The 22,515-nt window shown below is 37.8% G+C and overlaps 1 protein-coding gene and 1 long non-coding RNA gene across 3 annotated transcripts in view; both read right to left on the bottom strand.

Moving 5' to 3' along the window:
- The window catches only part of PBX1 (PBX homeobox 1), a 325,099-nt gene that overhangs the window by 275,858 nt on the left and 26,726 nt on the right, over nt 1–22,515 (bottom strand). The gene's annotated exons all lie outside the window — the stretch shown is intronic.
- Nucleotides 1–22,515, bottom strand: part of LOC141512717 (uncharacterized) — a 64,225-nt gene that overhangs the window by 28,172 nt on the left and 13,538 nt on the right. The window contains exon 2 of the long non-coding RNA XR_012475583.1: nt 1–22,515. This exon is cut by the window's left edge and continues 28,172 nt beyond it. This is a non-coding gene — a long non-coding RNA (uncharacterized LOC141512717).

Genomic DNA, 22,515 nt, shown 5'->3' with positions numbered 1-22,515 from the left:
TTTATTTTCACATGCTCAGTCTTTTGGTTGTAAGGGATGTGCCAAAAAGTCACAAACCTGTAAGTGGGCAATTTCTGGGGCAAAATTCTATCAGAAGGAAGCATCACAAAAATATCAATATGTCCTCTCCCTGCCCTTCTTTGTTTCATCAAGGGTACACTATAGTACAAGGGAATAAACACCAGATTTGGAGTCAAATCCCAGAAATGATCACGACCTGTGAAACATTAAGCAAGTCAGAGCTCTCTAGGCCTTAGTTTCTCCATCTGTAAAATGGGTATTTGACTGGACAAACTTTAAGGTTCCTTCCCACTCTATATCCATGATTCCCAGACATAACATCCTCTGCTAGACCTTCTGCAAGAAGGTAGTACCTTCCCTTTGGAGATGACTCCCATTTATCCTGTCTATATCTTGTTTGCACACGGCTGTTTTTGTGTTGCTTCTCCAGAATAGATTATGAATTCCTTGAGAGCAGGGAATGTTTTGTCTTTCATTGTATCTCCCAATGTTTAACAGAGTGTTTGGCTCATATAGTAGGCACTTAATAAATATTTGTTGACTTGATTTAGGGATAGCTATGGAAACATTTGAGGAAAGCATGAATTTGCCTTCTGAGAGTTTCTTCCTTAACTGTGACCTTAAAGATTCTGGTCACTAGAGGCAGCTAGGTGGCACAGTGGATAGAGCACTGGCCCTGGAGTCAGGAGCACCTGAGTTCAAATTCGACCTCAGATATTTAATAATTACCTAGCTGTGTGGCCTTGGGTAAGCCACTTAACCCCATTGCCTCGCAAAAATCTTATAAAAAAAGATTCTGGTCACTTCAGAAACCATTAGTGGACAGAAAATGATGATAGCAGTATTTTACATTTGTAAAAAGTTTTTTTTTAGACAAGAGAAAAAAGAGCCTAGACAAAGTCTGCTCTTTACTTAGCAAATCAATAGAAGAGGGAAAATTGGGGGGGGGGGTGAATGAGGGGAAAAGAGCTGGTTAAGAGATAATTCCAGTCTTCCTAACTTCAGTAATGTACTTTTAGAAGGACATGACCCAGCTTTCTTGAGCATTTCAGTTATATAACTAGGAGACACTTTCTGTGTTTGTGTGTGTGTGTGTGTGTGTGTGTGTGTGTGTGTGAGAGAGAGAGAGAGAGAGAGAGAGAGAGAGAGAGAGAGAGAGGGAGAGAGAGAGTTAGAGAATTAGTTCATAATGACCAAGCTCTCTGAATTCAGTTGCCAAACTTTGAACTCTGCAGTTTCTCTTTTTTTCAAACTAGGTCCATTTTTCTGCTTCACAAGCAGCACCCCACCCCCAAACATACATACATGTATACACACACACACACACACACACCCTCAGCCTTATCCTCTCTCCTCCAAGAGGAACAATCTCCCTCCAGGCAGCTTTTGTATAGCTCGACCCCCAAAAGAAAAATGATGGGTTTGAACTATTAACCCTTCTCCAGAAAGGACTGAAATTAAAAAGAGCCTAGTGACAAAATATTCAGATGGGAATACTGTAAAAATAACCAGCTAAATATTTGCCTAGCAGTTCCAGACTCCTATGAAGAAAAGAGAAAGGAAACAAAAAAGGGGGGGAGGGAAGAGCCTGGATCACTGTCTGTCAGGGAATGATGCCATAAAGAAAGAATTCCAAGACTTAGAAAGAAATGAAGCTCATGATGGATGTCAGAGGGGAGGCAGGCAGGAGTCAGGGACGAGATGCAGTTTGGGATGGGTGAGGGGGAAGGGGGAAGAAATGAAATCCTACACTTAGAGATAAGGCTTCTAGCAGTGACACCCTGCTTGGCTGAAAAGTCAGTAGAAAAAGAGATAAAGACAGAAAATGGGCCCTAGAGTGAAGAAACGCCATGTTGTCTCTTCCACGTACTTAAAATGTTTTTTTCCCCCCTGGAGAAACGGAAAGGAAGCTTGGCTTTTCTGTCTTCTAAGTTATGAGTTTCCATTGCTGTTTTATCTCTTCAGGTGGGGCAGTATCTTTGGCTCTCTCTTTCCCTTCTCTTCTTAAACCCAATGGGAGACACACAGTTTCTGCTAAAAAAAATAAACAAATAACTATCCAGGTAGTCTTCTAAAATGTCAGGAAAATGTGAAGCTGGGGAAGGAACATGTGGAAGGTGAGAAAAAGGCAGATAACATTATGAGAAGCAAGGAGCAAACCAACATGTGGCCACATCCTCCACATGCTGTTTCTGATGGGATAGAATTAGGGAATCCTGAAGGCTCCTATGTCAGAAACATCATCATTCAGCTGTTTTAAGACTCATTTCCTCATCTCTAAAAGGAGAAGTTGGACTAGATCATGCCTAAGGTCCTTTAGTTCCAAGAGTCTATTATCTCCCTCTTGAAATACTATTAAGTTGCAAAAACTAAAGAGAAGAATAGAAAGAAAAAGAATAAATGGTTTACCATGTGTCTTTGCAATCACCAAACAGTACACCAGAACTCTGCAGTTCTTTTTTTCACAATTCCCTTAAGAACTCTGCTGAGAACTCAAGGAATAAGTGTCTAAACTTCCAGCATAGGAAAAACATACTTAGAATCCAGAAAAATATTCAGATCAGTTTTACCAGAGTCTAGAATTCTTTGTTCTCAGGATAAGGATTACCATAAATTTCTACCAAATATTGTCCTGAGGAACTGAAATTACCAATATGATTACAAAACCTTAAAAGAAAAACTAACATCTATTCATAAAGATTAACATCTTCAACCTGAAGGAGACTGTTAAAAGGATCCCTCAAAGCTTACTGTCAATAGACTTCCACATCAGGTCTCATTGATTTTAATCCTTAGATCAAATCTCCAATGATGGCAATCTCAAAGTTAACATAGATTCATAATTCTCACACATGGTGGTAGCAGGTATTAGGAAAAGTGGGAAAGTGAGGAAGAAGTCCTGTTGGACTTGATGTAATTCATGACATCATGAGGACCCATAATGTTTTTCTTCTTTACCTCAATATAGAATAATAACAGCAATCACAATGCTGATGATAATGATTGCTATTACTGATTTGGGGCAGCTAGGTGTCACAGCAGATAATGTCAGACCTGAAGATATCTTTTTGAATTCACATCTGACCTCAGACTCTTACTAGTTGAGTGATCCTGAGCAAGGTACCTATTTCCCCAGTTTCTGCACCTAAAAGACATGCTGAAGAAGGAAATGGCAAACTAGTCCAGTGTCTTTGCCAAGAAAATTCCAAATGGAGTAATGAGTAGGATGCAACTGAATAAATCCAAGACCAGAAAATTTGGACAAGACTAGTCTTCCTCCAAATTCGCCCTTAATCCTTTACTGTGGCATAGTGTACCATAGCAAGAACTGGTTTCTTGAAAGCTAAACCAATGAAACTCAAAGAAACTTTTCCACATACTTTCATCATGAAAAGCAATAAAAACAGTAAGGTTTTATTAAGCCTATACTATAAAATATGCATACATATATATATATATATATATATATATATATGTATATGCATAGCAAAAAATATAGTCCCTGCATCAAGAAACTTACATTCTAATGGGGAAAGACAAAACACAAGACCCAAAAAGGAATTGGGGAGGAGGGCAGAGTGTAGAGAATATGGGGAGTGAGAACATGGTCTTCAAGTCCAGAAAGTCAAAAGCAGACACAGGAGATAAATGAGGTTGGCCTGGGCTCCTCCTCAAAATGGAGACTAAGTTGAATATCAAACTATTCCTAGAAGAAAGGTCTCACATGATTGCTATTTGAGGGGAGGGGGGAAAAGGTGATGATGCAGAAGGGGGTGGATGAAGAATGCAATTTTCCTCAATAATTGTAACCCTTGGTTACAAACTCATTGTAACAGTTGGGTTTCTGGATTCACAGGAGGGCAGTACAAACTCAGACTCAAGGCATTTACCCAGTTGTAATTTATTGATATAAAAACAAAGGCTACAGTGAGGATACATGGGTCCTTCTGCAAATGTAACTACTTAGGCGTCCCAGTTCATTCTGTTCCAGGGATACACTTGCACACATTCAACCATGACCAGGCCCATTTTTCTAGACCTGCCAACTGATCCTGAGCAGCTCACAGTCTTTCCAACTGCCTTATAACTCTTATGTACATTCCTTCATACTCAAAGAATAAACAAGCTATTCAAGTCTATTTTTGCTAATGTAGCAATTCATAAATTAAGAAAAATCCATGCAGCTAAGAATGTATGAATTAGTAGCAATAATACTTTTAATAATGATGAAAAGTAAGCCAGATAAGGTGCACACCTCTGGTTGGTCCATTTTTTTTCCTTCTGATACACCTATGCATTCACTTATCATTCTAGCTGTTGCTGTCCGTGTGTTCTTCCTACTTTATCTCAGGTAAGAGGCCAAGTCTGAATAAGCTACTCCATTCATTAGTCCCCAGAGCTGAACCCCAAGATACTAGAATGTATATATATGGAACAGTTCTGATTTTTCAGCAAAGTATTAAATCATTGGCATATGAAAGGAGAGAATATGAGAAACACTTTGAAGAATCATTGATCAGCTCAATACACACCGAAGAGAGAAAGATTTAAATGCATGCTGGCAAAACCACATCCCAAATGAAAGAAAGTAAGGCAAGGTGATCAAGGTTAGGTATATACAGAGGCAAGGTGAGGCCCTTAGCTATATTTAATTCCCATTTAAATGGACAATGGAGAGCAATGATATGAGGATATGCTTATACAATTTTCAGCAGAAATGAATGGTCTTTGTAGATTCTTCCTTTTCTAAATTTATGATGCTATTGTGCTATGATCTCTTGGCAGTTAGTGACAGAGTAGATAAAGCCCCTGGGGCTGGAGTCAAGAACAGCTGAGTTCAAATCTATCCTCAGATAATTGCTAGCTGTGTAACCCTGGATAAATAATAACTTTTGCTTGTCTCAGTTTTCTAAACCATAAAATGGGGATAATAATATCACCTACTTTATAGGGTGGTTAAGAGGATCAAATGAAATAATATTTGTAAAAAGCACTAAATACATAGTAGATGTTAAAATAAAAACTCATTATTTTCCCTTCCCTTTTGGTATCTTTTTGAGAAAGCCTGGAGAGGAGTGAAAGGTCATGAAACAAGAAACAAGATAATGGGGGGGGGGGGGCAGTGAAGAGAAAACAAGTGTATAATATTTTATCATTGCTTTTCCAGCAAACATACTTTTCATCAACTAGGAAAAATGACAAAGCAAAGAAATGAAAGTGAAAAAATAATTTTTGTTTTGTTAAAAAAAAAAACCATTTTCTCCTTGCCTTTCTAGGTGGCGCAGTGGATAGAGCATGGATGCTGGAGTCAGGAGTACCTGAGTTCAAATTCTACCTCAGACACTTAATAATTGCCTAGCTGTGTGACTTTGGGCAAATCACTAAACCCCATTGCCTTAAATAAATAAAAGTTTTTTTAAAAAAAGAATTCTTCCTGACTCTAAAGAATGATAGTTTACATTTATAGTTCTTTAAAGTTTGAAAGTACTTTGTTTCATCTAATTGTTTCATTTAATACTTAAGAACCCTGGGAGGGTAAGTAGTGGATCTACTACTCTCTTTTTACCAATATCAAAAAAAAATTTTCATAGTGGAGAGAGTGATAATTTGGAACAGGCAAGACCCAGGGTTCAACTTTCATCTCCAATTTCCAGGTGTGATCATAGACAATTCAATTGATATCTATAAGTCTCAGTTTCTACATCTTCACTATGGGGAGCTTAATGACTATAATATATATCTCAGTGTTATTTAAGGATCAAATGGGATAATTCATGTAAATGCACAAAGCAGATCTTAAAGATTTGTCTGAAAGTTAATTTTATTGTTATTGTTGCTGTTATATGACTGAGCAAGGCCTAAAATATCAATCTTCTGTCTTGAAGTTCAATGTTATTTCTAATTTACTATGCCAATTTTCTCTATATAGGAAGCAGTTATATGGAACAGAGTTTTAATTTTTATTAAAAATTTTTCTTGTGGGGTTGGCTAGGTGGTGCAATGGCTAGAGCATCAACCCTGAAGTCAGGAGTACCTGAGTTCAAATGTGGCCTCAGACACTAAAATAATTACCTAGCTGTGTGACCTGGGGCAAGTCACTTAACCCCACTGCCTTGCAAAAAAAAACAAAAAAAATTTTTCTTGTTCCTTAAACCAAATATTTTAGGCATAACTATTAAAAGATGACATGGCTGTCACTTAGTTTTGTCCTTATTGTCATAATCCTATTTGACAACTAGCCCTTTATAGCTGCTTGAACAGGTTGCCATCACAGTTCGGGTCCCCAAGTTGTTTGTGGGATTGAAGGGGAATGGGGTAAGACCTTGGTGATTCAGTGCCAAGTTACCTAAATAGTCATGTGCACTGACTACTGAAGATGTAGTTTTAAGGGAAGGTAGATTCACAATAAACCTTCCAAGAGAGGAATAAAGCATTCCTAGATGAAGATATGAAGTCTATTTGGGGGTTCTAATGTGAAAACACATGGCTATTCTTAATTATTCTGACTTTACTCTGTGCCAGAGATACCTCTGTCCTGAAATCCCTCCACTTATTGGTAAATATCTGCCTGGAATTATCATTTCAGGAAATACATAGCTTATCCATACTCACTGCTCTCCCAATTCCACTCCCTACTTTCCCCACTTAACTTATGTGCAGGAATTTTCCCCAACTCTTTTGTCCCAAGACTCTTTTATGTATTATTTTCTTCCATTGAAAGATAAGCTTCTTAAGATCTCTTAAAAATTAAAAAAAAGAAAAGAAATGTCTTTTTTTCCCTCCTTGAATTTTTAGTACTTAACACAATATTTACCACTAATAAATATTTTTAAAAGTTTTATCTATTTATATTGCTGGTAGACCTATTATCTTTAAACTGTAGCCATGGCTTCTAACATTTTAGTTTTGCCCTTACTTTCTCCCTGTTGCCTCTTCCCTGCTGCCTCATAACAAAGCAGTTCCTTCTGGGTGTTGCTCATATCCCTTCCCACTCCTCTTTCAAAAAGAAGCATCATCTTGGCTTTGCTTCCAACATGCTGAGCAGGGCTATAAAGACCTCTCATTTTTCTACTCCTTCCATTCCCAAATGTTGAGTAGAATATATATAGGACACTTGACCACACACTTTTCATGTTGTTCACTTTGTCCCTCCCTCTCTTTCCCTCTGCTAAGAAAGCTCATGCAGATTTGTTTAACTACAATCTAGCCAAAGAAACAGATTGACTTATTAATAACTGTCTGTCATATATTTTCAGTACAATTATTAAGGACGCTATTTCCTTCAATAGGAATCATGTTTCATTCTCTGTTATAATTGCTACTGGTCAAAGAATTCTCTAATAATAAGTATATATTCTGGTGATCCCCATTAAATACTTCTCACTCCAGTGCAAAGTTGTGTAACTCTATGGGTGTGTGGGTGATAACTGAGCTTTACAGCTTTTGCAGGTATTATATGACCCAAACCTTAAATGACTTCAGAAGTACTGGTCCCCGACAACTTGGCAGAAACAGTAGACAACAGCTGGCATAATAAGTCAGGGGTTTTCTCTTCTTTCAGAATGCCTGATAACATTACCCAATTTATTTCAGTCCTCAAACCCATTGTAATAAGTACAATAAATTTATTCATCATTAATCATCTTATATGAGGAATTCAATGGACTTTTTCCCCATGCAATAACAGTAGCCAAACTTCATATTTATATCCTGCAAACCTTCCTCGAACTCAATCCCTAATGCAAAGTTAGGAATGGGAGACCATGGTCTAATGCAGAACAGACTAAACAGAACTGAAATGTGAAGCACATAGCTTGAATTCAAATTTTTATTTTACTGCTTCCTATCTTTATGACCTTGAACAGGGTATTAAACTTCTTGGAGGGTTCTCTCAGTTTACTTGAATGTAAGAAAGAGGAGGGGGGATATTAAATTACATGATGTCTAAATTCCGTTTCACTGTAAATGTGACAATATAACCATAAGCTCATTTGTGCACACATACACACACACACACACACACACACACACACACACACACACACAGTTTTAGCCCATGGACAATTCTCAAATGTGACCAGGGAACAACCTTCCAGAGGATCCACCACAAGGTCAAAACTAGTTTCATAATAATAAGATATTTTAATTCCTAATATCATTGATATTGACACATGCATCCCATAAAAACAAAAACTTTGGTGGGGGGGGGTCCTCGATAATTTTTAAAAGGGTAAAAGATCTAGAGACCAAAATGTTTGAAGAGCACAACTATAGTTAGTAAATTAATATTGTGCTCAAACAACATTTGTGGCTTGAGATCTCCATTTAGATTTGAGTTTAATATCAGTCCCCCCAGTTTTCCTACCCCTAAACTACAGGTTCTGGGGAAAATATTTCGATAAGTATGCAAAGAAACCAAGTTTCCCTATTTCTAATTCATGGGAATATAGAAATAAAAAGAAATGAAGACTCTTGTCCATAAGACCCAGTGATTCAGAATCCCTCAGACTACAAATTGAACTAGCCCACTGATTCTTCTATTCAAATACAGTATACCTCATGGAACTCCAAGAAAAAATCTAGAAACAAGTATACGCCTTTCTTAAAGATACACTTTCTCAGGGGCAGCTAAGTGGTGCAGTGGATAGAGCACTGGCCCTGGGGTCAGGAGTACCTGAGTTCAAATCTGGCCTCAGACACTTAATAATTACCTAGCTGTGTGGCCTTGGGCAAGCCACTTAACCCCAATTTGCCTTGCAAAAAACTAAAAATATAAAAAGATATACTTTCTCATCATGGTAAATCAGTCCCTCAGCTTACCTGGGCTTTACTTTCCCCATCTATAGAAAAGAGGTACTTGGGTTAGATACCCTTGAAGATGTTTTCCAGCTGTAAATCTGGCATATCCTAAGATGTCATTCTCATCCCAACACATAAATTCAAACTATTGGTTTAATAAGTCACTTGAGGTTTTACCATGAATTAAATTTTAAAAAGTAACAGAAGGGATTATCAAAGCATTAAGAGTTATTTGTCTAATACCAGTGAGTGAGTAGCAGCTGCCAAATTTCTTCTCTGTCTTTCTAAAGTCTCAGTGATTTCCAAGAGAATTTTCTTATAAATCCTTATGAGATATTGGAAAAAGTGAGAAGGGTCATCTAGACATTCGAGGTGTATGTTTTTAATTTTTATATACCTACATGAGTAATAATACAGTCTATTATCAGGTAATTCTTCAATTTATAATCTCATTTCTATCCCAAAGATAGAGGAGAGATTCAGATTCTTCTCAATTTCTCATTAACTCTTATCTTCTATATCAGAAAATTGGAAAGTTGGGGATAATGAAATAGGTACTATACCTGGTATACAGTAGGCACTTAATAAATGTGTGATATCATGCAGAATTGCTTGGAAAGTATTCTGCAAACCCAAAATGTACCATGTAAATGTGAGTTGATAATACAGAAAAAAGAAATATACAGATTTAAGATAAGATTGAAGTTAGAAGAAGGGAAAGAAATAATGAATATAAACCATCAGCAACCTAATAATGTTCTCCTTGTCTATCACAGAAAAAGATGGGTAAATTCATACTATCCATAAAGTCACCTATGAGAACTGATCATTTAAATAAACACTTCTCTATTTTGTTACTTTGATGAAGACAGACAATCCTCCCTGTACTATACTGCCTCCTATGACAAAAAATATTCATCTGGCCTTGAAGTTGCCAAAGTTAGGAGTATGAATTAGCCTGGAGAGAGTAAGACCACTGGACATGAAGAAAGAGGAGCAGATCCATAACAATTGTGCAGTGTCAGGGGAGAGACTAAAATAATATAACAGCAATTAAGGGTTTTGGATGTAAAAGGCACCTTTGTCCCAAGAGCACAAACTGCTTTGCAGACTTACCTTCTTTCATCGTCTCATCATCCAGGCCTTCAAGATAAAAAACTGACTGAAAACACTCTTCCCTCAGGGAACATCAATACTAAAGAAAATCAGACTATGGGGAAAGGGCCGAGGCTTAAATCTCATCTCTAAGCCTTCCTAGCTATGTGAAATTACATGACTTCTCTAGACAATTTACTCCATCTATGGGTATCTCCCTAATAGAATATAAGATACCTGAGGGGAGAGACTGTTTCTTTTATGTCTTTTGTACACTTAGCATTGTGTTAATTCTAAATATCAAATACATAAAAGATGCTTTGTAAATCTCTGTGAGTTGAAACTCTGGGCTTAAGTTTCATAGTCATACAATAACCCTAGCTTCCCTATCTATAAAACCCTACTAAATTATTGTGAATAAAGGACACCAGAAAGGTAAGTAGCATCAGGATGCTATCTTTTCTCTGTACTGGTTGAGATTGGGGGGGGGGGTCCACCTTAACTTATAAATATATGTAGGGGCAGCTAGGTGGTCCAGTGGATAGAGCACTGGCCCTGGAGTCAGGAGTACTTAAGTTCAAATCCGGCCTCAGACACTTGATAATTACCTAGATGTGTGGCCTTGGGCAAGCCACTTAACCCCATTGCCTTGCAAAAATCTTAAAAAGAAAAGAAAAGAAAACAATATATGTTTTTAATGAAGTGCTGTCAAAATAGATTACTGTTGACCCAAAATCTATATTATATAGTGACTATCTGATAGATATAGTCTATAAAGCTTATTTTAAAAGTCAAAGTTTTTAAAGTCTGTGTATCATTAGTGTTGGTCCCAGTGGATATGGGGTCATCCTCCAAATAGGAATACCCAGGAGAGAAAACCAGGTAGTAGTTTCCATGGTAGAGAAGCAAACAGGGGATAGGGAGTGAAATGAGTTGTTTCATCAAGCAGCAGCAATACTTCAAAAGGCATTGGTAGGGAGGAAAGAGCAGGAGGAAGGAATCATAATGCTATCTGATAGTCAAAATGCCTGCCAAAATGGCCACCCTATTGTAAGTACCCACCAGAATCTCAGCAAGGAAACTCCTCTTCCCATCTGTCCCTCCTTGAAGTCACAGGGTCCTATACCCTGAAGCTTTCATCTTTTCTCAGTTTCTGTCCCAAATTATTAGAAAACACTAGTGTCACAACCATAGCCTAGACTTAGCAACTTCAATCAATAAAATATTAACTTTTCAGATGCTTCAGAACTGGGTGAGCAGGCTAGGATTCTCCTAGTTTTTTGATAATTTCTTGTCCTAGGAAATGTTCCATGTGGGCAACATGGTATAATGATCTTGGATTCAGGGAAGTCTCAGGTTCAAATAATACCTCCTCCTATACTGCTTCACCTCTCTGAACCTCAGTTTCCCCCATATGTAAAATGAGATCAGTAATGCTATGAGGTTCAAATGAGTGTTTTGCCAACCATAAGCCATATAAAAATATCAGTATTATTCTAAAAAGCTAATAGAACACTAATATAAATAAACATATTATAAGTTTCCATTGTCTTGTGACTTACTACATTCTGAAGATAATGAAAATAAATTAACAGGGTGACTCTTCATCAGTTTGACATATATATATATATATATATATATATATGTATGTGTGTATCACTAAAAATAGATATACGTATAAATATAGCTACAGATATCTGAGACAGAGAATATAGGTTCTTTTAAGTCAACTCAAATTCCTTCTTCCAGAAGAAGCCTGTCACAATTCCTCTTAATTCTAATGACTTCCTTCTTTTAATTATTTCTGATTTATCCTGTATATAGCTTGTTTGTACAAATTTGTTTGCTTATTATCTCCTTCAGTAGAATATGAGATCCTCCGGGTCTGATTCCTCACAAAGTGTGACCTTGAGCAAGTCACTTAAATTTCCCAGGTCTCAGCTTCCTCATCAACAGGATGTTGAGGCAGGGTGGGAAAGGCACATAATTGTCTCATATCCCTTCCAGCCTTAGCACCATAAGGCTGGGATCCTATGAGCGGGGTGAAGAATTCAGTAAGGAACAGAGAATGACTGCATTCACTTCAGAAAATTGTAAAGCTCTCTTATTAACACTAAGCTTCTCTAAGGAACAAAGGTCAGCCCATCTTTTCAAAACAGATATTTGGTTCTGGAACACAGATCATAGTCTCTGAACTGAAAATGCCATTTAGGGGGCAATGCAGAAACAACATGATAAATGGGAGTAGAATGAAGCAAAAACAAATGAGAAATTTCAAACAACAGGAGGAAATATATATATATACCTGATATAAAAAAGAAGGTGGGCTTGTCAGTTCATAAGGAAATAGTTCCTTTCTGATGTCAAGAGAAACCAAGGAAGGCCTCTAGGAGCCTGTATAATGAATTTTCTGTCCCTCTCCCCATTGCTATGGCAATTTGTGATCCATCATAGACAAGAGTCATATATGATGGGCAGGCAACTTGCATAATTGGAGGGATCATCCAAATTGATAAAATTACAAATCTACCCAATAACTAAAACTTTGAAATTTGTCTACAATTTGAAATTCTGAACTTCTTTCCTACAGTCCTGGGTTGACTTGAAGAAAAGTGACCCTTCTAACTCTTGGGCTTAGACACAGGGATAAGGGGAATTCTTGAGATAGGATTCTCCAGTTTTTCCATCAACACAGCACTAATCAGATCACTGAGTGAAGAAGGAAGAGAAGTTTCTCTTGTTCTCCTTCCAAATCCTCATGAAACACCTACCCAATCCTTCACCCTGGCTCACAATGAAATAGGGATGCTTTGTTCTAGGGATTCATAGATAACATATACTTACATACAACAATACCTGTCATCTTGCCAAGAGTGCAACAGAGAATGCTGTGAATCTAGATCATGCCTGACTACAAACAATATAGCACCCCAATTTACAAAGGGTCTGATTTTCCAAGCTTACAACTCAATATAAGAAGGACTTCAAACCAACTGAAATTCAGAGAATAAACAGGCCCCTTATTGTGATGTTACTACAGATCTAAAGTGAGTTATGTCATCGCTCCTTTTTTTTCTGTTTGAAGAATAGGAGAAATAATGCTTCAGATAAGAGGAAGGATAACTTAAAATAACTTAAAATAAAATTTAAAAATTCTCACTAAGGTTAGAAATGCCATTCTATCACTTCCAAATATAAATAAAATCGGAATCATTGTATTACCATGGGAGAACCTAATACACTTGCTTTTCAGTAAATAGGTAATGATGGCTATATGCAAAATATATGTTACTAAATCTTTAAAGTTTCTTCTCTTAGGCAGGTTGTATATTCCCCATTAAACCCTATTGCCCTGTAAATGTACTTAACAAGTCACTTAGTAAACTTTAGCCTCTCCTAGAGCAAAATCAGAGAGACCAAATTAATGAATTTTTATTGCAAAATACTTTGTAAAGAAAGCCATGATACAGGATTGTCTTATTTTTCTATTAAATGGGAACAAAATGCATCATATTTCTAATCACAGCATAACCACATACTAGGAATTCAAATCAGGTCACAGAGCTTTTGGTTGTTTTTTTTTTTTTAATTCTTTTGAGAAATAAAACTGTATAGGGGGCAGCTAGGTGCGCAGTGGATAGAGCACCAGCCCTGGAGTCAGGAGTACCTGAGTTCAAATCCGCCCTCGGACACTTACTAATTACCTAGGGCAAGCCACTTAACCCCATTGCCTTGCAAAAACTAAAAAAAAAAAAAGCAAAAAAAAAAAAAGCTGTATAATAGCTACAGCATGAGGAAGCCTGGATTCTCTTCTTCATTTGTGCTATCAACTAATTGTGTGAACCTGGAAAAATCATTTGTAACCTCAATGAGCCTTAGCTTCCTCAACTATATAGGTTTTTTTGGGGGGGGGCAGGGGTTAGGTTTTATTTTTTGCAAGGCAATGGGGTTAAGTGGCTTGCCCAAGGCCACACAACTAGGTAATTAGTAAGTGTCCGAGGTCGGATTTGAACTCAGGTACTCCTGACTCCATGGCTGGTGCTCTATCCACTTCGCCACCTAGCCGCCCCAGTTTCCTCAACTATAAAATGACAGAGTTGAACTAATAGATCTAAAAGGTCTTTCCAGCTATCAATTTCTAGAATTCCTTCATAATCAACTTCAAAGAACGACTATGATTACCCTTCTTTGTAGGTTCTTTGGAGAGGGTGATAGATCCACTTATAAAACTAAAGATATCTCTCCAATCCTCTCTTAGAACAAAAACAAGGAAATTTCATAACTTAGGTTCTTAGTTTAGAATTTAAAGAAACATTAGGGATTATCCATCTAATCTCTTCACTTTACAAATGAGTAAACTGAGATGCAGAGAGTTTAAGAGATTTAAGGTTCCACACGTAATACTAATTTATACAGAGTGTTCCAAAAGTCTTAGTGCAGTTTAAATACTAAACAACTTAGAATTGCACTAAGACTTTTGAGACAGTCTGTATAAAACTTTTAAGTTTTATAACATATTTTATATATGCTATCTCATTTGATTCTCATAGCAACCCAGTGAGCTAATGGCTATAATTATTGCTATCCAGATGATGAATTTGAGTCTGAGAGAAATGAAATGACTTCTTTGTCAAGCTAACAGATGTCTGAGGTAGCATTTGAATCCAAGTCTTCCTAGCAAATTATATTATTCATTATATTATTATATTATATTATATTATATTATTCATTATATTATGCCCTTCCTTCCATCTTCTTATTAAGTAGTAGAACCAAGATTTGAGTTCTAATCCCAAATCTCACTTCCATTTTTTCAGTATATCATGATAAGGCTTCCCTTTTCCTCTTAGACCATACTGCTCTTTATCCAACCATGCATTGTATAAGTTGCAAGTCATGGGACAGTAGTCTTGGAAGAATTGAAAATGACCATCACGTTAAGAAGACAATAAAGAGAAAGCCTGAGGTAAGTATAAGGCTACTATATATATTAGAAACCAAGAAATAAGAAGAAGAATTGGAAAAAAGATATATATATATATATATATATATATATACAAATACATATATCCTTAAATACACATAACTATATTTATATATTTACATGTGTGCATAGAAGTATATATATATATGTGTATATATAGGTATGTATGTGTGTTCTTGTGTGTATATATATATATATATATATATATATATATATATGGATGTGAATGAAAAAAATGATAGGCTATTTGTCTGAGCAAAGTGAGGCATAACTGATGAATGGCCCAAATGGCCCAGTGCTAACATTTCAATGTGAAGACAAATTAAACGGGTTTCCCTGATGCATTAGATGGAATCTTCATGGTGAACACAGGGAAGACATGGACAAGACACCTAGACTGGGCAAGAATGTATAGGTTTCCTTGGATTCTATTCAGGAAATCTTCACATTAATGAGATCAATAATTCACTTGAGTATTTGAGTGCTCAGACTGCCCTATACATTCTCTTTGCTCTAACCTAGAACTTGAGATCTTGCCATGATCCGAGGGAAGGAGAGGCAGGGGATGTTTGACAAGAGGAGGGAAGACAATCATCCTGAAAAACAAAATAAGGTGTCAGACACTCCAATCATGAATCTGGGGCGATCATCAAGCCACCTTCCCCTTCTCCAATTAAGGTAGCCAAGCATTTCTCTGTGAATCACACTTTTCAGATGAATCTTCCAGGGGTATTCAGTACTGACTTTCTTCTTTAGAAAGGGGCCAAGGAGCTGAGAGGGACTAGGGGATAGAGAGTGGTGGGTTCTAACTCACTTCCACTTGTGTTTCACCCTGAAACCCTGGGCAAGTCTCATCATCTCCCTAGGCTAATGGAATTCATTCCAGCTCAACAGGAGTCCGAATCCAACCTGTTAGTTTCCCACACATTCCCTTCTCCCTAAATACCTCACAGGGATGTGTGAGGATGAATGAGACACCACCGCAGACAATAAACTCCTCTCTGGCAGTAAACCGCTCACCTTTTGGAGGTAAACAGGCTGCTCTCAGGGGCACCAGGGGATCATTTAGCACTGTGGAAGAAGTCATTTGCTAAATGGTACTCCAGTGCCCTGGAAAGAGTAATCCAACTCTAAAAGGTGAGGCCCTTAACTCTTAGAAAATTTGTTTTCCTACTCCAGGAGCAAAATGTTTGGAGTGGCTGGAGAGAAAGTCTGCCATAGGATATAAACAAAAGATATCCTCTTCTCCTTGTCTTCGCTCTTTTCCCATTCTTTACCGAATTCCTTACAGATTTAACATCCCATGAACTCTTCCCTTCAAACAGAAACCAGATGAAGCAAGTCTGTAAGCAACTTGGAAATGTGAGGGCCTCCTCAGCTGTGGCCCTTCTCCTCCTCCTCCTCCTTTTCCTCCTGTCCCTCCACTGCTCCTGCCCTCCCCTCCCACTCCGGTGCTTGTTAAATAGTGTGGGGGAGGTAGTGGGAACTTTTCCCTCCTCTTCCACTTCTCTCCCCTCCCCCTGGCCCTGCTTCTCTCCCCTGACCAGCGGCCCCTCCTCTCCTGGCTGGGTCCTCAGCGTTTGATTCCTGTCTGTCACTGAGTGATGAGGACAAAGGGTGAGGAGTCAGGAAAAGGTCTGCGCCACTTTGTTCGGAGTCTGGATGCGAACTTTGGATGAACTCCTGGTCGGGGAGGGGGCTGGGGAAAGAGAGGGGAGGCCAGGAGGGAGCTGTAGGCCCTCTTTGCTCACTCTTAAAAAAAGGCCCTCTCTAAACAACAGAAGAGGGGGGGCGTAGGAGAGAGAGAGAGAGAGAGAGAGAGAGAGAGAGAGAGAGAGAGAGAGAGATGGAGCCAATCATCCTCAGACTGCCCAGAAGCAGAGGGCTGGGGTGGGGGGGGATGCATAATAAAAGAGGCCAAGGCAACCCCTCTCAACAAAGTAAGCACTGGGTGATGAGCCAAATCCTAGATTCTTGGGGAGGAGGTGGTCTTCCTCTCCCCTCCATCTCCATTCCCTTCCCCCTCCCTAAACCATAGGGAATTCCTAATAAAGCCATAGCCAGGCTTGTAAAATAGGTGGGGGAAGCAGGGAGAGAAGAAAGGGATGAGGGAGAAAGAAGGGCCAAGCCAAAGCTTTCTAAATATTAAAACAAAATACAGAGGGATGAAGGAAATGTCAAAGCAACTTCATGTATCTCAGAGGTCACAGGCTCTGAGTTCCTAAGCTGGTGCTGGACAGGAGGAAAAATCACTACACATTGGTTGACTTTTCTTCCCAATCTTGTACTGTACTTTTCACAAAGGATCTATTAACATGTAGCAGGAACTTTTGAAAAAGCTATTCCGCTTTGTCTGCGTTCAATAAAAGCCCAGCTCAGACCCCCTTTCACCTCCATTTACTATTGATTTTTGTAGAGTACTGTCTAGGTGTGCGTGTATCTCACTCATCGGACTGTCTCCATCTGTGAACCTCTCTAACCACATCTGGACGTGAGGTTTCCCAACACACAGTGATGGGTGTTGGCCTCATTCAATCATTTTTCTGCTTGCACGTGAGTACACACACAATCACTTTTGGTTTGGCCTCTGTCCCTAGGTCCTTGTGGTTAGGATATTTCTGGCTCAGTCTATCACCTCAAGAGAACCAGGTAAATTTTCCATCAGAGATACAAAGGTAAGAAGTGGCAATAGCTTAGGTTCTACATTTCTCTTTTATCCTCTATTAGTGCATACAAGATTGGTTACAAGTTTTGGGAGACAATCAGGAATAATGGAGTGGGAGGAAAGGAGAGAATCTGGAACTCAAAATTTTTTTAAAATGCTAAAAATTATTTTTACATATAACCAGGAGAAAATAAAATATTAATTTTTTAAAAAGAACAATAGTAAAAAAAAAAGTTTTGTGAGAGAATGACACTCTGTGGATGAGACAGCAGACTGCTGCCCTACAAATCCAAGTGTCTCCCCCATTTTCTGGGTAATATTCTGTGTAAGCATATGGGTTGTCCTAAGATGGTGTGGGCCACACTGCTTCTATGTCTGCTACGAGAAGAAAAAAAGCACATGAGAGGTCAGTATGTGAAGGAAAAATATTCCCTGCTACTCAACACATGGGATGACTTTAGATTTTGTTCAATCTATAGGAAACTGTGGTAGGGGTGAGACCAAAGGAAGAAAAGTTTTATTTTATATTTCTACATGTAGAATATAGCTCTTACTGTATTTTAGGGAAATGTTCCAATCTTGAAAAACACATAAATTATGTGGGTAGACTAACTATGTCTGCAAAGGGATTTAAAACAATTTTTAATTATTTATTTTACAAAAAGAATCACAGAAGATTTAATAAACAACCTCCAGTGCAAATATATGATGTATATAAAATTTTGATTTACATGCAACTTTTTGTTCTTTTATTGAATAAATTCCTGAGTGCAGGAAACAGTATATCTACTGTTTGTGTTGAGATACATTATTATTATCTATGGAAATTTTCATCCCATAGGTATACAGGTGGGGAGCTGTTCATTTCTAATATTTTGAATGGATGGCACCAAATAGACATGAAAAGTACATACATATGCATATGCATTACACACAAACAGAGGTCATTCCAAAAGTCTTTGTGAAGTTGTAAGTTTTAATAGCTTATTAAATCTTTAATAACTATTATTATAAAATAATAGCTTTTATTATTACTTGAGCCTTAATAACTAATAAAGCTTAAAACTGTACTAAGACTTGAGATACCCTATATTTATATGCTTTTCAAGATCAGAGACCACACCTTTTATTGTTATTAACTATAGAACTGATATAATTACTAATAATGATAATATTATTACCATCACTAAAATATAAAGGGACCTGAAGATTTCAACTGCCTAGTTCATAATATATAAGAAAGATTGTCAATTATCTATCTATCTAATAAATATCTATATTCTTACCTTCCTATTTCAACCACATTATAGAATTACAAGATCTAAAAATGATATTTCTCCAGTCTCTATCCCTATAGGTTCAAATCTCTCAGATGGCTCATTTCTTAATACATGGGCCAGTAACCTGTTGTCAGTGGGAGTTCTCAGTTGTACTTCCAATTGGCCATTCACATCTGTCTACATCTACAACACCTTTCTCTTGTTCAAGTATAATTCACTAAAATTCTATTTTTCCAATCTCTTCTTCAAGCAGGATCAAAGGTTTAGAGCTAGATGGAACCTGAGAATCTAAATAGTCCATTTTATAGATTAGAAACTGAGTTTCAGAGGCAGCTAGGCCGTGCAGTGGATAGAGCACCGGCCCTGGAGTCAGGAGTACCTGAGTTCAAATCTGGCCTCAGACACCTAGCTGTGTAGCCTTGGGCAAGTCACTTAACCCCATAGCCATAGATAGATAGATAGATAGATAGATAGATAAGAAACTGAGTCCCAGAGAACTCAAGTACTGTCTCTACTCAAGTTTACACAAGGTATAAGCATCATAAATTAAAGAAAAAGAACATGAATGTCCTCAATCCAACATCACTGAGTGTTGAGCTCTCTGCTGACAGTCTTTAAAGATAAATGTTTGACCTTCATTCTTTTGTTTATTTATTTAAAGCAATGGGTTTAAGTGACTTGTCCAAGGTCACACAGCTAGGCAATTATTAAGTATCTGAGGCCTGATTTGAACTCAGGTCCTTATGACTCCCAGGCCGGTGCTCTATCCACTGTGCCACCTAGCTGCCTCACTGACCTTCATTCTCAAAAAAGATCATGACATCAGGGAACTAAATGATGCCATAAAGAAAGTGAATTGTATTTCAGTGAGGGGGTGCTGTGCTAAGTCACCAGTCTCACTTTCTCCTCCACAGTCATCTGGGTCTAATAGCCAGATATGAATCAGGATGACTGGAGATGACCCTAGATTTGAGACAATCAGGGTTAAGTGGTTTGTCCAAATTCACATAGATTTGAACTCAGATTCTCCTATCTCAAGGACTACTTCTACATATACACTCTGTAGATAATCTGATTCCAATCCATCTTTCCAGGCTAATATGCATTTATTCACCTTCACCCAGGCTATGTTCCAATCAAACAGGATCAGGTGATGCTCCCCTTATATCCAGTGTGCTCCCTTATCACCTGTGGGCCACAGAACCACCAAATCCCTTTGATGCTCAGCTCAAGTACTCCTACAAAAGATCTCTCTTGCTTCCCACCCCTGAATTAAACAGTTTATGCTTATTTATTTCTGTTCTGGTACCTTCCTCAAAGTTAAATGCTTCTTTGAGGCAAAGAGGAAGAAAGAATTGTTTCTTTTTTTCTTTCTTAGTCCCCCAGGACAAGCACGAAGTTTGGAATTTAGTAGGTGCTTAATTAAAATTTGTGGATTAAACTGGAATGACAATGCTTTGTTATTCTAAACACCCCCATCTTATCTAAATGGGAAGGACCAAAAGTCTATCCTAACCAATACCCTCAGGAATACAAGCACAATTAAAGCCATAGACAAGGACATGATCTCTTAGGATTAGGGACATGATCTCATATAGAGTCTGGCCTGAAGATTTGTAGAGATGGTTCAGGTTGAAGGTCACTATATTTAGAATTTCATACAAGCTTCAAGGCTAAAAGGAACCTGGGAGATGCATAGATCATTCTAGTACAACTGAGAATTAGAGCATCAGCTCACACCTAGAAAGAGGGGAAGCTGGGACTTGAACAAAGTCTTCTGCCTTCCAACCCCTTACTTTCCCACCCTTCCTCTCTGCTTCCCATTTTGACTATTTTTAATAAGTCTCCATTTCAAGGAGTATTTATAGAATTTATATTCTATATATGTGGAAGATAAATTATTGGTTTCCCATTTTGCTTTCTTTAAAAACAAAAACTTAGTACCCTAGTAAAAACAATTTTTAAACAAGTCTAGAAATATTGCAAGGAACGAAAATAGAATGAAAGTAATTAGCAGAGTTATTTTTTAATTTTGTCCCTCCTAACAAGACTAAGGTTGTTTTTGTTTAAGATGGAAATGTGTGATTCTAAGATTGGAGGGGGGGGGGGAAACAGAGCAAAAAAAAGGCTATTAGCTCTTCTATTAGCTGAAAATGCACTGCTACCGAATGGTGTCAATATGCCAAGGTAGAGAATTTAAGATTCAGAGTATGAGAAAGGTCCAGACTATGAGGCTTAAACAAAATTCAGACTGCTACAGAAATTCTCACTTGTGGGTGGTTCTATTGTGGGGGGGAGAATTCACTGCAGTAGGTCAGCAAATGGCTGGGCCCAGGTTAAACCCTTGAGAAAATTTAAAGAAAAGCCTTCAGCGCCTCCATGGCGGGCAGGATTCTTTTATTTAAATGTTCTCCCCTCCACCACCCAACAATGTTTCTTTTGATGTTCCATGCTTATGGCCCCAAGTGGACAACAAAGCCTTTAACCTAGGCACATATGGACTTCAAATGGAGCAACTATGAAGGCCTGAGGAGCCCAGTTCTTCCTTTCTCTATGCAGAAAATGTGTGCTTAACTGGAAGGTGGAGGAGGGGTGTCCCCAGGGGATGACCCTGAAAAGTGACAGGACTATTTGAGATATCACAGATTCTATCTGGCTTGGAATTTTCACTGAGGTTGGGAGGAGGGGTTGGAGGTAGAGAATAAGGCAAGGTGGGCATTTTGCCTTCACTCCCCTTAAGGAAAAGGTTTCAATTACACATGGTCAGGGAGGGGGAAGGAAGAAACCAAGATGCATTCAGAAAGCTCAAATGCATAGTCTTTTCTCTTCCAATCAGGTTCTATGTCCATTTATAAAACCTCTTCCCTATCACAAATCTTTGGGTGAAGTTACCATTTTCAAAATTTTTAAAAGAGCTGCCTTTTAGGGTTTTTAATTAGAGAAACTATTTCCATTGATCCAGGTAAGACAGGGTAAGCAGGAAGGGAATAAGCACCTACTAAACACCAGTCATTGTGCAAAGCCCTTTAAAACCATATCAAATATGGGACAGTTAGGTGGCACATTGGATAGAGCACCAGCCCTGGAATCAAGAGGACCTGAGTTGAATTCAAATCTGACTTCAGATTCTTAATAATTACCTAGCTGTGTCCTTGGGCGAGTCACTTAATCCCATTGCCTTATAAAAATCAAAAAAATAAATAAAACTATATTGACTGAATAAACAATTTATTCAATATTTGGGAAAGAAAAAGGAAGAAAGGAGCTTTGAAATAAATATATTTTAAAAAGCAACCCATTTCAGAACTTTAAAAAAAAACAGTAAAAATTTTAGAACATTTATTAAGTACCTACCATGTATAGGCTCCATGAACTGCTAATACAAAGCATAAATGTTCTCAAGAAGTTTTCATTCCTTTCAATATTTCTAGACTTGTTTTTAAAAATTGTTTTTACTAGGAGGAATGGGACAGAAAAAGGATACAATATTACATGGGTAAGTATAACTAGAGGAAAACTGAGGAGAGAAGGAATATTAACACCTCAGGTAGGAGGTGAAAGGACATTAGGAAGATTTGATCCCTTAGAGAATAACTGAGAAAGTCTAAATATATAAGCTAATTGTACATGCTCATATACAGCTGAGATTAAAACTTGATGAGGGAGGGCAG

The sequence above is a fragment of the Macrotis lagotis genome, chromosome 2, assembly GCF_037893015.1.
Source record: "Macrotis lagotis isolate mMagLag1 chromosome 2, bilby.v1.9.chrom.fasta, whole genome shotgun sequence".
In the NCBI taxonomy this organism is placed as follows: Eukaryota; Metazoa; Chordata; class Mammalia; order Peramelemorphia; family Peramelidae; genus Macrotis; species Macrotis lagotis.
This window is presented reverse-complemented; position numbering and strand designations above follow the sequence as displayed.